This window comes from Malaya genurostris, chromosome 3 (genome assembly GCF_030247185.1).
Source record: "Malaya genurostris strain Urasoe2022 chromosome 3, Malgen_1.1, whole genome shotgun sequence".
NCBI classification, from domain to species: Eukaryota; Metazoa; Arthropoda; class Insecta; order Diptera; family Culicidae; genus Malaya; species Malaya genurostris.
The window spans coordinates 189,379,236-189,393,656 of record NC_080572.1 but is presented as its reverse complement, the minus strand read 5'-3'; the positions used below and the strand labels follow the sequence as shown (position 1 = coordinate 189,393,656).

At 37.3% G+C, this 14,421-nt stretch overlaps 1 protein-coding gene across 4 annotated transcripts in view; it reads left to right on the top strand.

Annotated features, from left to right (window-relative positions):
• The window catches only part of LOC131437739 (PR domain zinc finger protein 1), a 153,225-nt gene that overhangs the window by 97,102 nt on the left and 41,702 nt on the right, over positions 1-14,421 (top strand). The window contains exon 1 of one of the 4 annotated variants that reach the window (XM_058607279.1): positions 630-1,138. The exons of 2 other annotated variants lie outside the window; for them this stretch is intronic. The gene's annotated coding sequence lies outside the window, so the exon portion shown is untranslated. Of the gene's footprint in view, positions 1-629; positions 1,139-1,286; positions 1,977-14,421 lie in introns of those variants that run through there. One more of the 4 variants, XM_058607282.1, reaches the window with a different exon arrangement.

The window sequence follows — 14,421 nt, the reverse complement described above, 5'->3', positions numbered from 1 at the left end:
ACACTTTCGAGTGAACAAAAGTGAAATTGCATCCGGCTGACTAGTGCACACCGACAACCACCCTCAGAACCACAGTGCCCTCCTGTCCTGTTCAGCTGCTGACATTGGGAAAACTTAGCGCACCGTTTCTCAGTTGGGGATGTTCGAAAAAGGGGGTAGGGTGGAAAAGACAAAACACATAAACTGGTTGCATATGCAGTTTACGGCAGTGCTCAGTATGTCACACACAATCCACTGTGCAGTGTGGAGTGAGGGAAGAGGAAGCGACTTGTCGCCTCCTCGTTCTGTTTCTCTCCCTCCCTCTCTCACAGTATTCTTTACATTCTTCCTCGCGCTGTATCTCTGTTCTTCTTATCGATGCCGTTGCGTTCAGTGCGGGTGGGTTTTGTGGGGATGCTAGCCAAAGTAGGAAGTAGACAGATGGCACGCGCAGACAACGACTCAAAAGCCGAAGTTCCCGCCGGCCACGCCATTGCGGCGGTCATCGCGTCGGAAAAAAAACTACCACATCCGAACGCGGTGGCGTCCGTCCACCGTCTGAATAATAGTACAGGAATAGTTAGTACTACCGTGCGATCTCTAGTGGTGGTCGTGAAAAATTGTGTAATATTTTCCTATTTTGCTCTGAATTGAACCCGCAAGGGCCTCGAGTAGCGCATCGAGAGCGAGTTCCTGTTCAGTTCTGAGGGAGACCGCGACCGTGAAAGAATGAACCCGTGATTCGTGATTGCGCCTGAGCCTGTTTCTGAGGGAAAAAACACCAACCGAGAGAACACACCCTCCCACACCGAATGGAGCTGTCCGCACAAAGAAGATCCTCCTCCGTCGCCGACCGCCGTAGCGCATTGCGCTAAGCAGTGAACAGAAAATTCTCAATGAACCATTTATAGGTTTAATAATAGATAGGGGTTGAAAATCAAAACGGTGCACTCAGCGGGACACTTTCGAATTCAAACTATTTTTAGGCCGGTTGTAATTAATTGCAGTGAAAGTTCATACGAGTGCGGTGAAATCAGAGGAACAAATTTCCCCCGGGAATCCAAACAGAACCGGATACGATCGAGAGTGAGAGTAGTGTCGTCTAGCATCCTCTTTTCTTTTGTTCCTCAAGTGTCGAAAAAAAAAACAAATTTGAAAAGTAAGTTCCAACATAGAGAAATAGTTTGTAGCTGCTTTCGATATAGATATAGTTTTTTTTTTCTAAAAACTCCAACCGACCGGACTTCGCGCACTGCATCGCATTTTCAAGGTTACTGGAGCAGTCGGTAATATCGTCGTCTTCCCACCCACCCGTCGAAGTGCACCCACGCACACCGACACCGACACACACACGCGGGCACGTTTCTACTGCACTTGGCTTGGCTGACAGTGGAAAACTATTTTCACGCGCATATCCACTGTGTAAGCGACGGGTGAGCAAACCGGGAAGAGTAGTGAGCAGTGTTAGTGAGTGTAAACGAACAAGAACGATATGCAATCTGCAACCGAAACTGACTGCTGCACCGAAGTGGGATGGGAAAAAATCGAGTCGCAATAAGTAACCGCAACGACGGACGGACTGGAGCACTACAATTGACCTAGCGTCTCCATTGGATTGGCGCGCACACACAAACACATACACACCCATACTCACAGTCATCCAAAAACACTAGCGTTTCTAATCTGATGGCGTAGGTAGTCAGTTAAATTGCGGAATTGTCGTGTTGAAATAAGTTCAACTAGCCGGTGGCAAATCTTAGTAGCCTTCGACTATTTTGTGGCGACAAACCGTGTGCCCGTTTGTGTCTGTATGTGTTGTGTATTGATTCGGGTGCATCGCGTCGCATCGAACGCTGTGTGTGCATCAAGAAGCCACCCTCATTGTGATGTAACTTTTGGTGACACGGTTGTCCAGGAGCGGTAGGACGGGGATATATGGTCACATCAATGGTAGTTTTTCAGTTGGCCTTTCGATAGTTTTAGAAACTGCGCAAATGGTGGGTTGGATTCTTTCTTAGTGCTTTGTGCCTCAAATCACTGAACTGCTTTTACCATGATTTTTCCTTGAGGAACAGTATTTTTGCAGTTTCGATATTTTGCAGTATTTGTGAATTGTTATACAACTTGCAGCGAATGGACATCATTGAAACATATTTGTTGATGGTATACAACTTTAAAATATTTATTTCAAATGTAAATTTTTTTTAGGTGAACAATTCTAGAAATGAACAACTGAAAAAGGGGTAAAATCAAAAATGATTTACTCCGACTTGGATGAAATTTGTACAAACACAGTTACCATTAATTTTGCACGGATAGAGTGACCGAATCCACTTCCGACTGTTTTTTTAAAAAGGTGGATACAATTTTTGCATTAAGTTTTTCCAAAACGATGTAACTTGTACATAAATGCCTTCAAAGAAACAGTTGTCGTAAATGTTTTCTATGGGTTTCGCCTTCGGTTTGTCAGTGCTTAAAGTCGAAAAATTATTTGGAATACTAAACAAATCATGCACTGAGAAAAATATTCAATGCAAAATTAACCGAAAAAAATATCAGAAAAGCTTCTCCATATTATCCCTTGTAATAATTTTATTTGTAACATATGTGCTATCTTTATTTCAATAAAAATTTCAACTTGAGTGAATTTTCAAAATGAAGAAACACAGCCCACCATAGAACAATGATGCCTCTCCATAAAAAAGTTGGAAAAAACCATAAATACATCGATAAACGTCAGCTGGATGATTTTTTATTAATAATTTGAGGTCTTTGAATATCTTGATAACGTATGAAAAAATATTCGATGCACCTAAAAGTGACATGATGCACCGTTCGCTATGGACTGGAAAATGACGACTTTTTTTAATAAGTTAACTTGTGTGTTTTTATTTATTTCGTGATTGATTAGGAGCTTTAACTAAAGTTTCAAATAATGATTAAACCTGTGTGGAAAATTGCCTTTTCCTTATATCTTGAAAATATCAATTTTCTTCAGAAGGGCTTATCTTAATATTTTTATTTTCTGATATGTTATAACATACAACTGATGTAGTTTATTGCACTATGATTGAAGATGGGAGAGTAAAAATCGAAAAAGTGTTTTTTTTTTGTTTTTAACAAAAATGCAAATTTTTGGAAAATGCTCTGCATTTTGCATTTTTTAAGTTTTTCGACTTTATGAAAGAACACAAACACAAGTACAAAATAAAATTTGGTTAAATACTAACGCTTTACTAATAATAGTAGATTTTTATTATGTTACACTATCTTATTAAATTATGTAAAATGAAAAATGAAGAAAAAAATGACGCTGAGCAAACATGCATAAAGTGGTTTTAGTGGTTCGAATTTGGGAATTTTTACATGAACCACAAGAAAGTTCCGGAGAACAGAAAAAGTGCATGTGGTAGGATCAACTGGGCGCTATTTATTATGAGCTACTCAAATGCATTTGGACAGAGCATTGCATGAAAAGCGGGCGCAATACGAAAATCTTCCTGGCATAGTATTTTTTCTTCTGACAATGCAAGACTGCATGCTTCGAAAGTTGTAAAAGCTTTTTTTTATAATCGCTGCAATGAAAAGTTCTGCCCCAGCCGCCATTTTTTATCAGACATTGTTCCATACGGTTGCCATTTGCTCCAATCCATGGCGCATAACTTGTCAGGTCAGTGTCAAAAACTACGACACCACCCAAAATTGGATCGATTCGTTTGTCGAATCTGAGGAAAAGGAATTTTTCAAACGTGGTATCCGAGTCTTAGTGGTGGTATATAACGATGGACTATACTTTGAAAAACGATGGACTATGCTTTGAAATACGGTACTGCAATGATACTCTCACTAAAAATCATGAAACTTTAATAATTTATTCCAACGCCTGATATATAATAAATAGATTCATATAACGACATTTTTATAGGTGTTTTATGTTATGTATGTTATAAATATTCTGATTTCACTTATTATAAAGCCGTTTATTTAAATTTTACTGACACCGACTTCAGTTACAAAAGCCCTTGTATCTGTGATTTTTATTGTCGAATTCAAAAAAATTAATACAGTGCAGGAAAAAATAAATTTATTTTTTGGATTTCTGCCACCTTGGCATCACTGTGCATAGGTTCGATTCCCAATCCAGCACATAGAATCGAACTTTTTTTTTGGACCAAAAGCTAAATGACTTCGAAACATAAAAATAAACCAGTTTCATCTTAAATGATTTAAAGATATTTGCAAAATTTCAAGCTATATGCATATATAGATATATGCAAATAATTTCAACAGACAGACGCACAGCGGACCGAAACTTGATATTAGACGGTCAAAAGTCTGTATAGACTTTCACCGATTTTTAATAGCTTAGATGTCTCCAAACAAGTTTCACAAGATTATACAATGTAATAAACAGTCTAATATTCCTCTAGGTAGTACACACAAAAAAAATTGAATTTTATAGGTGACTTCCCTCATAATGACGGAAAATTCCAGTTGAATTGACTTAATGTTAGACTAGCTTGAATTTTACTGGTTTCGGCTAGCGGGTAAGACTGTATGCATTTAAATGCACCTTTTACCAGCCAATCAGATGTGTGCTTCTGCGGCTCAGTCGATTAACAGACGTACTTTGCGATCCAATGTTTCTCGGTTCAAGTCGCGGCGGTCGCTATCAGTATTCATTTTTTTTATTTCAATCAATTTCACGCCTTGGAATTTTAGACACAATATTAAATGTTCTTTCATGTAAATTTGCTTGAACTGCGATGTTCCATTTATGTGCATCTAAAAAGACGTAAATTAACAGGGTTTTTCCGAAGTGTGTGCTTTGACAAAGTTTCACAATTTAAAAAAAAACGAATTTGTAAAACGTTAATTTTTTTTCTTAATTTGACTGATAATGACGTTATATCGACTTAGTAACTTATTTTAATATTACCTAAAGCTTTGAAATAGATACCTGAATGATAAAGAATAATCATACGGTAAGAAATCAGAAAAACTGTTATCTTGTAGACGAAATAGAAAATAGAGAATTCTTCTGGTAAAAAATTGTCCATTCCTACACAGATCGAAAAAATCTGGTAATTTTACAATTTTTTAAAATGCACATAAAAGGAGTATCATATTTCACCCGAATTTATATTCAAAAACATGTAAAGCTGTGTCGTTTTAAAATTACTAGAGTTTAAATCGAATGAAATGAATTATTGTAGAAAAATTAATTGCCCCGAAGCTGTAGATTCACTATTGACTATAAATATGAAGTTTCGCAAATCCCTATAAACTTAGTTTTTTCAATGACTGAGTGGAAACATATATTGGAGAAGCCAAATGAATGAAAAATTTACAGAAAAGATATTTTTTTTGAAACAAGATACGCTCAGAGAAAGGACTCGAACCGGCGTTCTTATGTATTCCGTGCATACGCGCTACCTTGTAATAAACACAGCTCTAAAACACGACTAGGCATGATAAAGCGTACATTGAACATGGTCTACATCCTTACCATACATCCAAACATCTTCTCTGTTTATCAAACACTAGGCATCTCGCTCTATTTTTTTCCTCTCAAGCACTGAGTTTAGAACACTCAAGTCTCTTTACATGCGTTTTTTTTGCTATGCGACTTTTTTATCCGAATTTTCAAAGAAATGCAATTGTTTTATGCCATCTCAATGTTTCATGCATTTTAAGTCATCTAGCAACAACAATTTTTTTTGTTTTGCATCATTTTTATCCGAATTTTCAAGGTTATGCGATTTTTAATTGTGCATGTATGTGTGTACAAAATTAAGAGGCGTGTTTCTCGGAGATAGCTGAACCGATTTTGACCAAGATAGTCTTCCAGAAAATATATACACTATTGTTTTAACTATTACTTGGAGCTACTCAGTCAACCATTTACCAACTTTTAAAAACAACGGGAATGTTCCGAAAGGTAGGCAATCGGGTGCCACATGAACTGCAGTCAAAGGATTTCGATCAATAGCGAATATCTGCTCCAATGGCACTAAAAAGGTTCTTTTGAATCGAATTGTTACTGGCAATCAAAAGTGGGTCCATTACGATAATCCAAAACGTCGACTGAAAGGATCACGGGGAAGATCCATCGATGAGAATAAATGCACTTGAGCCAAGGATTGCTAGAAAAACGGCCAGAATACACCGATAGACACGATTGAACAGCCGTTAGAAACATGGGAAATACTTCTAACATTGAATTTGTCATCATATTTTGATATTAAATACTCGAACTACGAAAAAAAATTGCACGAACCCATTTATATTTGTAATTATTATTATAAAATCAAACCGGTTTTTGAGATAAAATTGGTACCACATTATGAAAAAAAGTGTTTTGCTGTTAATTCTGTCAGCATTAAAATCACCTTCATTGGTGAAATTCCCGGGTTGGCGGTTCAATGCATAGGATGCTGGTCTTACAAGCCACTTGTCGTATGTTCGAGCCCCGACCTGGAAGGATTCTTAGTGTCAGTAGGATCCATAGTACTAGCCATGCAATGATTCTGTACACTAAGAATCGGCTGCGAATTCTGTTGAAACAGAAAGGCCAAATTCCACCAAAGGAATGTAATGCCAAGACTTTGCTTTTGGTGAAATATTAAAGTCAAGGTACATCTGAAATTTGAGAAGATTTAGGAAATTCAAGCATAAATCCTAAGCAGAGAATCTCTTGTCGCGTTTTTTCTTTGAAGGTATAAGTAAGCAAAACTAAAGCTCTGAGTGTGTAGGGGAACTCCTGACGGTATTTACAGCAATACAATTTACTTATCAAATATTAGCAACACTACTTGTGCTAACAAATGCCCTTCTCTCAAGACTCAAGTGAAGTGCACAGTCGTACATACGAACTCTAGCAAAATAAAAATTATCGGACAAACATTCTTCCCAATTACTCATACGATCCATGCGCGGGTCTTGCAGACACTGGAAATGATCTTTGAATTCCGAATCTACCAGTTCCGACGCAAACGAAAGTAACCACTCAAGCGGTTCACAGATTCCAATTTCTTATATTCATTTTCTAACACTTAACTCATTCAACAAACTCATGTTTGCTTCTTGAAAAGGTGCAGATATTTTGTACAGTAATTCAGCACTAGATCTTGAACTGGAACATTGAACTGACGTTATAGACTGCATTTTGCTTGCTAGACGACGTTTCAATCAGGTAGATACTCATCGTAACCAAACTGAACGTGGGAAAATATTCTTCCAAATTTTATTTAAAGATAATATTTTATTTATATTGGAAACCGGAATGGAATTTGTCGTTGTTATTATTAAAATGTACATTTCTTACTATCCAGTGCCCCTGAAGATGAAGGCAATGATGCTCCGAAACGTTGTTCTATAGTACAGTATAAAATAAATAATCACGAGAAGGGAATTTAAACTCCCTTTGCAATGATGCGTATTGCTTAAGTGTTGGAGAAATTAGAAAAATTGTGCTCAAAAAAAATTTTACCAACTTTACATTCCAAACATCATCAATTCAACATTCAGTTGAGTGACGGAACAGCAAAATCGCCAAAAAGATGATCTTCTCACTTGCTATAAAAGAAAGATTGTTCTTTTTCAACGCCTACTCAATGCAATTTTCCGAAGACAGTTTACTGAAATCTGTCAAGAGAGCACTGCAGTTGGTTGTGACGGTCGGCTATGAAAAGGCAGAAAACGAACGCCACTCGAAACACTATTTTTTGCCGTTGATTGTTTTCGTGGCTAGCTATCGAGCTGGTAGTGAGTGAATCCGCATGCACTAACTACTGCCGCGTAAACGGTGACTTTAACCTTGCACCTAATTATAGGCTGAATGACCGACCGAACGACACACACATACACACACTCGCAACACTACGATTCGCTCGCTCGCCCGCTCACTTACTAACTATTTCCCTATCGATGAGGATCGCTGGCTGGTGGCGGTCGAACTCGGTTGAGCCGGTTAGTGGCTACTGATGCTATTTACTTTTGCACGACGGCGGCGACGTTGGCTGGATGAATGCTCGCGGGTGGGCAGACGGAACGAGATGCGCTTGATTATTGTTGATTTAAAGTTATTGCAAAACCGACCACTCGTCCCAGTTCTACTCTCCCCGAACCGAAACACCGAACTACTGGACGATGGATTGCATTCTGCTCTCTATCCAGAGAGAGAAAGAGAGAGAGAGAGAGAGAGAGATAAAGCGAGGGAATGTGACAATTGTTGCTAGCTGTGACTTGATTGTTTCTTTGATAAGAAGATCTTTTCTGCTTTGTAAAACCACCGTTCACCGTTTTTCATAATTTTACCAACCTCTCATCGAACCAACAATTTTGCGTTCCGACGGTGATGGTAATGAAAATTAACTAATCCTACCGAAGTTCATGGCAGTTCCGAGGAAATCATGCATCCGCACTAGACGAGCTCGAAAATAGTTTTGCTACCGACTTGACAGTGACAGTGAAAATTTTTGGCATCAACGATGATGGCTGAGAATGCACGGAATCGTCTACCGGGTGCATCCGTCGCCCTTTGGGCGAACAACCGCCGTCAGTAAAATGTGATGTCAGCTCAGTTTCGGTTTGTTTTGATAGCGCTTTTTGAGATGGGATGCAGATCGTTTTTAGTCTGAAATTCTAGCAAAGTTGTTCTTTCAAAATGACAACTGTTATTGTTTTCATGTTCACAGTGTTGGCAATGGAACAATTTCCGTTTCAAACAATACGCATGGTAGACGGTTGTTGACCACTCTCTAATTAGCTATTATTCAACAAACTTCGGATCAAGGACGCATATCATCTTATTAGATTTTGATTTTTAAGCGCTTTTTCCTTAAGTCGAAATATCCAGGTATGGTCATTTTTATTGACAGTCTAGAATATGAACAAGAATCAATTTATTGCTAATCACATGTTTTTCAAGAATCAATCCAATTACGTTTCACGTCTAATCTGCTACACATTGGATACAACATTTATGAAGGCCGCATATTAACTTTTTCTTAGGTTGAGTTGAGTTCTTACAACTTCTATTTGAACTTTTTCATAAGATCTTGGCCAACCGTTCCAACAATGATTTTACGCCCGATCTTCCTGTCTTTTAAAAATTTCTTCATCTCATTTGCTTCTCTATCCTTCTTCCGTAACGTTACATGCACTTCAAGTTGTCACATGTATAGTAGCAGAATGCCAAATTATTCCAAAATAATTCATCCACAGAATTATTTCTATACACAATTTTTCTGGTACGTTTCGGTGTTCATATTAGCGATCGCTAACAAATGCTTGTCATATCATCACAGTGTCAACATGTAGCAACTATAAATACAGGCAAACAGCGAGTTGTTCATGACAACAGGACGAATGAAAATGTCTAACAGATTAGCCTTTTCTATATTTTTCACCATGGTCTTTTTATTGTTCTTCATTGTTCAGAGCGCGTCAGAAAAGTTTTACTAACATTCGTTAATTTGAAACAAAATAAAAATGTCCCCTCAAAAAAAAAAAGAACACACTAAACAAACATCTTTGCCAAAAGTATCCGTTTCTCGAAAGCAAAACTAGAACTATAGAAATTTTGTGAAAAAAAATTATTCCGTTACAAATGGTGGTAATGTCGATTGATGATAAATTTGTGTATTTTTTGGAATTAAAAATGTCTTACTTTTCACTATACGGGCCCGCGTGTCGATTAAAATATACAAATCTAAACGCGCTACAGTTCGCTTTCACATCTCATCCAAGTCAGTCGATAAAACAAAACCGCTTACGTTCGGGACGAAAGAAACCAAGTCCAGTATTGTGTAGTAAACAATAGAACGACCTCGAAATGAGTGAACCAAACGAACAAAAGCTACCGCCGACACGAAAGAATACAATTGTTGTTGACTTCAGGCAGTGCAAAATTCGACCTTCGATACGAGAACTTGAAGGTTTGCTTAAGGAGCAAATGCATCTTGACATTAAACGTGTGCATTTACTTCAATGCAATAAGACAAATAATGTTGTTTACATCCAGTTTTATAAAGAGTTGGATGCAATTCAATTCGCAAAAGACAATAACAATGTGCACTATGCGGAGCACGAAAACATTAAGTACAACATTCCAGTATATATGGAAGATAGTGCTATAGAAGTGCGTGTGTGTGTGATCTTCCCTCAAGCGTCACCGATTCATATATTCGCGCAACTATGTCCCAATACGGAGAGATTCTCTCTATCGAAAAAGAAAAGTGGAAGAATTTTTTCCCCGGTATTCTAAATGGCGTACGTTTGTTACGCATGCGCTTGAAAAGGCCTATACCTTCTTATGTGACATTCGGTCAGGATACAAGAATCCCGTGCAAATCACTTGTTACCTATGACAATCAGATGGCCACATGTCAATATTGCCAAAAAGCTGTTCACTACGGTAAGCCATGTGATAAACTGGACAAGGAGACAACTACACCAAAGGACAACGGTGCTTCGCTCGGAAATGCATACCTCTACTTGTTCATCGAATATCTCGGCTTTGAAGGCTTGTATCATAAATCTACCGTGACAAAGTCTAGATAATTTATTTTAGATGCGATTAGTACATAAAAACATATATGTTACCGCGATAAAAATAAAGTCTTGTATTTTTCTGTGAAACAAAGTCAGTTTCAATGCATCCACCATTTTTTTTTCGTTTTGATTTCCTGATAGCATTCTGAAAAAGGAGAGAGAAATAAAATTGGCTCGACAAGGCTACCAAACACACAGACATTCATTCTTTGTGAAAGTTGAATATTTTTTCATTGTTCATTGGAATCCATGTCATGTCCAACCCATACGATAGATTAATGTGATAAAACTTCTCATCAAAATAATAAAATGTATGCTGGCAACCCGGTACAGTTTGCTCATACACGAGAGAGTGCAAGAGAAATACGATGCGCAAAGGGAATTGAGCGTGGTCGATTTAAAACTCAACACGTGGCCCTCTGTCCTCAGACCTTAAATGCGGCTGAACACTGTTCACCTTATATAAATTCAGCGCGACTCTATATAAATGCCTTAAAACATTAAGAACTTTTATAATGCAAATATAAAGTGGAAATGGGCACTTACACGACTAATGAAAGATTGTATGTGTGTACCATGTTAATTGCATTCATAATGCTGAAATACAGTATATAATTCTTCTCTCGAACCCAGTATCAACGGAGTTGAACTGAAAATCGGGTCAGTTTTTAACTTGTTTCATACATCGGGTTTTGCTCACACCTCCTTTGCTAAGTGCTAACTCAACTTAGTTTCGTGAAAAGTGTTTGTTTGATGAAACTACCCTGGATCAGTTTCAGTTTTCTCAAGTAACGCAAAAACGACATTAGAAATTTCATGTGTCCAAGATCGGTCGTGTCTCGTACACAACCATTCTTTTAGTTTCTATTGGACTAAAAATAGAACGGAAATTTTTTAATTGAACTAAAAAATAACCAGTGTTGGTGATAGCCGAAAATTTGACAGAAGCTGCTATATTGCTATCTATATTGTATACAACATTTTCAAGCCGGTAGAAGATGCTACAAGAACTCGAGTCTCTCAATGCATGAACCGTGAGAGAATTTTGCTACATTTCTTCACTCCACTTCATACTCTGAGTATTTCACGCCCAAAAAAAAAAAATTACAGTCTGATAATGATCGTTGCTGTGTGGAATTTCCCAAGAGAGAATCGCAAGTTGACAATTATCGCAGAAAATCGAATCGATGATTCAACTTGATGATTCTCATACTAGGTTGCAATATTTCAAAACCCTTGTGTGGAGCATTCACAGTCATTTTCATAGACACAACTTATACAAAGGTTATATGCACATAATTAGAATAAGCAGCAATAGTAAAATGATTCTATCGCAATTATCAACTGCCTGTATAGAATCGGATCGCGAAACGAGAATAAGCGACCGTTTGCTGCTTCATAGAGGATCCCCACAGCAGCGTGCTAACCTTCGATTCTCAGAAATGTCATCGAGAGAAATTCGCTCTCGAACTGGTGTCGATTCTATCTTAAATGAGCCATGCCGGGTTTTTGTTGTTGCGATGATTTCCGTCTCTCTTTGATGGCACGGATTCAATCGTTAAAGATTTGCCAGTGAACGTTCTTTGATGCGATAAAAGCCATCCTTGAAAATAACCAAAAATATTTAAAAAAATATTTTGTTTTTGTTCACTAAGTTAAAAAAGTGTACTGAAAAAATGCATTGATTTTTCAAAGTTAATGTGCTGTACTTTCTTGATTTTTCTGTAAAATGTACTGTTTACCTCGAAAAATATACGAACGTTGTGCATGATCCATTTCTACTCGTAACGCCTTCGTAGAGCTAACAAATGTCGTTTTTATCCAAATAGATAAATGTCACTTTCAGCTCCGCTTGCAACTTTTGAGTACGATATCCATGTGCAGTCAACCACAAAAACGGATCAGTAGTTCCAAAGCTGTGTTTTTTTTTTCGTTGACTTTTTCAGTCATTCTCGGTTTTCAGTGAAATCGTATACTGTGCAACGGTGTGTATTCAACCGAAGCTTCGAGAATCGGTAATGACAGAAAACGATAGACAGAGATTTATATTTATATATGTTTTGGCATTTTCATTTCTCGTTTAAAAAATGAGAGAGTATAATTGCCAACGTCACTCTTTCCTCTATGATAAGACGGAACCAAACTAACGTCTGCAAGGAGCATCAGCAGAGTTTCAATTCCCATTCTTTCATCGATGTTTCATCGATCTTCGACGCTTGGCTATAAAGAGTGACTTAAATATGACAAATGGAAGTAATTACATCCCAGAACCTCTTTGGAAACCAAAATTACTACAAATTCGAGCACCAACAGGTAAAAGTCATTGTGTGTGTAATTGATTGGACATAGATTTTGTTCTCATAGTTTGAAAGCGAAGCTGAGAATGACGTTAATTTCTCGTCATTTTCGTCTATTTTGAGTCAATGAAAATTACTTTTATTAGTTCTGAGTTCAATAACTTCGATTTATCATATTTTAGACTGGCTTGATAGCCAAAGCTAACAGATTTCCAATGTATTGAGTAGAGATGGGCAAAATAATTCATTTCAAAGAACCGTTCAGTGATGCAGAGTTCTATTGAAAGAACTGGTTCTCGAGAGTCGTTCGTTCGTTATTTTCATACTTAGTTAGCCTGTAGAATGACAAACCGAGATCCCAATTAGAACTGAGGTTACGTAATTTTCACTACCGTTCTCGAAAAAGATTGAGCGAGCAAAAATGGTCTACGACTTTGAACTGAAAAACTACCGTTCTCAAAAAAATAACTATTGGCCATTCATTCTTTCAAAAAAAAACTAATTCTTTTGAACCGTTCGCGAATGAATTGCCCATCTCTAGTATTGAGGAAAGGATGAGAATTGAAATTCGACCGAATTTCCCTGCAGACGTTATTTTGATTTTATCTTGTCGTTGCGAAACGAGTGACGTTGATTGATATTCTCATGTGTTAAAGTGAAAGACAAAAATGTTTCCTTTCCTCTCGTTTATATTGATTGGCGATTATTTTCCGAATGATGCAGTTGGATTGTATGCTTTCATGGAAAATATTTACGTTTTCAGAACATCCATCAGAATTTGACTACATTTAACCAATCTTTGCTTTCAGTTGATCTTCTGGGAATTACACCCATAGTGCGTTGGGCATCTGCTTCAATGCTTCATCTCAGCTCATATAGGAAAACCATGGGCAATGGATGCAATCGCATTGAACTTGCATGGCACTATAACAGAAATTTTGCACATTTTTTCTCTTTGTTTATTTTCTTCTTCAATTATCACGAAACATTCCTGTATTTTCCGGTAACATATTCAGCGCAAGTTTTAGTTATTATTCTCTGCAAATAGTTATAAAGAAGGGTTGCCAAAAGTTTCATGGTACTCTTGGCATATACTTAGAAATAATCATTAGGACCATATTTTGTCTGTTAATTATGTATATTAGTTAAATAAATAAATAAATAAATAAACCCTTCTTTATAACGAAAGAGAAAGTAAACAAAAATAATGAACCATTTAGTAGTATGTGCCGTTTATTCGATAACTTCTCTAATGTAGAGTGCCTATAACCAGAGTGACGACATATCATCCGTAATGTTGACAACAATTGAAAACATTTAATCCGAATTGTTGGCAGTTTCGTAAGCTTTACGTTACGTTTGACAGGTCTTTTGTTCGTTTGGAACAAAGCTATCATCACTCTGATTGTAGGCAGTCCAGTCTAATGTCTTCGATTTCCATTTGATTTGGAAGTAAACCATCTGTTGGTACAAAAGATGGGGAGTTTTTATGCCTGCTGGAGACAGAGGTGTAATTAGTTCTCAACTCCAGCGGCCTTTTTCCTACTGGAACTAATTTACTGTTAATCGAGATTGGTTTTACAACAAG